Here is a 3,596-nt window from a genome sequence, read left to right as displayed (position 1 = left end):
CAATTTCATGAAAAAATTTCATAAGATTAACGATGGATGAGAGTAGTTTTTACGGTTTTTACAAATTGGAGTGATTTTCATTTGATCGCTCCTCTCTCTCTCTCTCTCTCTCTATATATATATATATATATATATATATATATATATATGGAAGAGTTTAAACGATAATCTCTGTGATTTACGAGAATGTGAGAACAACTTACCAACCAAGTAATGTGATAACAATCAAAATTAAGAGATTTTTTAAATTTAAAATAATATTATAAACAATTTAAAAAGTTTTGGGAGGCATAAGGGTAATCTTGGAATTCGAAGTGATAATATTTAAAAAACACGATAAAAAAAGATTGATCATCTAGGAAATGATAACATCATGGGTTATAGTGGTTATCTTGGTTAATAGAGGAAGAAGGTGCCATAAGTTTTAAGAAAATGGGAGGAAGAATCGAACAACAAGAAGCTTGAGGGAGAAGTTTGCAGAGACAATTGATTCAAGGTTTGCTTATCACAAATTTATCACACTTAAAACATGAATTTCACACAGTCGCTCGGCTTGAAAATTGTTTGGTTCGATTACGGTACGAGTATCACAAGAAATCCAACTACAATCTGTCCATTCGACTAGGGTTAACATATCTACTCGATTCATATTTGAGTGTGATAATCATGTGATACATTAACCGAAAGATGAATCAATTTTCACAAGATACGATTCGTATTTGGGTACGACTACAATCTGTTTGGTTCAGTTAGGTTCCACCATCACACGATTATTATAGCCAGTCATGTATAGATTATCACATGATTATCACCTTATATGAGTGCACTTTGTTCGGTATCACAACCCTATCGATTATCACACTGTTATCATACTCAGTGGATACAATATGAATGTGATGGGAAATTTGGTGGTTGTATCGATTAGGTTCACAATTACCACACGATTATCACGCTGTTATCATACCCAATGAATACAAAACGATTGTGATGGAAAATTTGATGGTTGTATTGATTAGGTTCACGATTATCACACTGTTATCATACCAATGGATACAAAATGACTGTGATGGAAAATTTGGTGGTTGAATCGATTAGGTTCACGATCATCACACTGTTACCATACCCAATCGATACAAAATGATTGTGATGGAAAATTTGGTGGTTGAGTCGATTAGGTTCACAATTATCACACTATTATACCAAGAGATTTTGAAACTTCAGATACGATGAGGAGAAAAAGATGGGAAGAAAATGATGGACGTTCTACTCAACATGATCGATCACAAGCTGAAATGATAGGATAATTCCAATTAATAAAAATAAGATAAAAATTATAAAAAATACTTAATTACATTACTACTTCTAATGATTTATTTTTATTTAAAATAACTTAAACTATTGGTTAAAAAGATTTGAGGCCCACAAGTGTTTTCGCACTCTAGTAAATCACATGGATTCTCGTTTGAACTTCCCTCCACACGCGCGCACACACACACGCACGCACACACACACATACACATATATGGTATGCGGGTGAATTCAAACATGGTCCACTTACGAGAATGCAACGTCTATACCACATGTTATTTTAGAGCAACATCATATGTAATTAAAGAAGGTCAAACCTCTGAGTCGTCGTGCCAAACACCCGTACAATCATGAATGTATCATGTGATTTTTAGTATAAAATCACATATGATATAGACGTTCTCGTAAGTTGACTATGTTCTTGACTATATATATATATATATATATATATATATATGTATATACGAAAATGTTCAAATGAGAAGCCTCATAAATTTGAGAAGAGATTTCAATCATTAGATGGATTTTTCAATGACCAAGATCATAAAGGACAACATATGTAGATATAGGAAAAATTATGACTAATTAAATCACTAATTCACTCCCTTTTCAAAAGATTTGCCCAATTTCCTTCTTAAATAACAATTATATTACTCATTTTTTTAAATATAAATTATCTAAAATATAATTAGTATTTATAAATTATATGAAAAAAGAGAATTTCAATATCTTTAATATCATGATAACATTTATTCTTTAAGATTTATATAAGAATCTTAAACTGATTCAGAATCTCATTTATAAGCTATAAATTGACTCACGTACAAGTTATAATTAAGATTCACATATGAATCTATGCCATGATTAACATGTTCACCTATGAATCTTAAATTGACTCATAATTTTGGTTACAAATTTTAAATTGATTCATGTACAATTTATGATTAAGGGGCTGTTCGGTATCAACTTGTATAGCTTATTCGATAAGCCATACATAAGTGTTCATAAATGGCTTAATGGGCCATCAAAAGACTTATTTGCTCAACCAACAATGTAGAGTCATATACATACAGCTGACCCCTTTCCCCCACTTCTCTTCGAAAAAAAACACTTCTCTTCCTCCTTGAATAGATTTGTTGCTCTCTCCTCTTCCTCCTCCATAGATCTGTTGCCCTCTCTCAATCCACTAGTTGTAGGCGTCACTGCCCGAACTACACTCCTTCCATATCCCTTCTCTCCATCTCTCCTTCTCCATCCCTCGTTCTCCATCTTTTGATATGGATTTGATGCTGCCGGTTACAAATTTTCTCTTCTTGATCTCGATCTGATGCTCTTTGTTACAAGTTTTCTCTTCTCGATCTCGATCTCAATCTCAATCTGATGCTTCTGAAATGAGTTTTCCCTCCCTCTGTTGATCTCGATCTAAATCATATGAAAATTTGTTTCAAGTAATTTTATGATTCCTTTGGTTCTGGTGCCCAAGGAGGGTACCCGTGATGAATGTTTTTGCAATTGTATTGTTTTCTCTGAGACTTTTTTGGCTCTAAAATTCTCAAGTGTTTACACAAAATTGCATATGCTTCAATGTTTTTTTCTTCTACTTTAATGTTTTTGCCTCTACTTCAATCTTTTTACTTATGTGAAAACTTGTGTTTATGTTACTTTTTGGGTAATTTAATTTAGGTTTTGATTCGGTTTTAGTTTAGGGTTTAGTTTAATAAGGGTTGTATCATAAACTTTTCTGGAAAGAAATTGTAATAGATTCTTGTTGATAATGTTCTTGAATTAAATTTCAAATTAGGGGTTTTAATATGTTTTTGTTTGTGATGGTTAGAGGTTGAAGATGATAAATGTAAGAAAAATAAAAACAAATAATTATAAAAATATTAAAATAGAGAAAATATAAATGACCATTTTGCTCTCTTTGTTAGTAAAAGTGGTTGATGGCCATTTGTATGAGGGTTATTTTATAATAAATGAAGAAACAGGGACTACTTCGGTAATAATTACAAACCATAGGGACCAAATCCTTAATATTTTGACATTTAAATACCAAACACCAAGCATGAGTCGATCATGCATGCATGTGATCAATGACACAATTTTCTCTCCTCTATCTATCTCTCATACAGACGTAGCCCTCCATATTCGGTCTTATTTACTCCATTCAGCCAAACAATTCGTCCAATCTTTCCTCAAAAGCTTGCTAATCCTTCTCTCTCTCTCTCTCTCTCTCTCTTCATTAATCCCCAAAATAACAGAAAGGAAGTCATTGATTCATTCATTCA

The sequence above is a fragment of the Cynara cardunculus genome (assembly GCF_001531365.2).
Source record: "Cynara cardunculus var. scolymus isolate 2C chromosome LG 13, CcrdV1, whole genome shotgun sequence".
In the NCBI taxonomy this organism is placed as follows: Eukaryota; Viridiplantae; Streptophyta; class Magnoliopsida; order Asterales; family Asteraceae; genus Cynara; species Cynara cardunculus.
The sequence above is the reverse complement of the archived record's forward strand: the minus strand, read 5'-3'. Positions refer to the sequence as shown.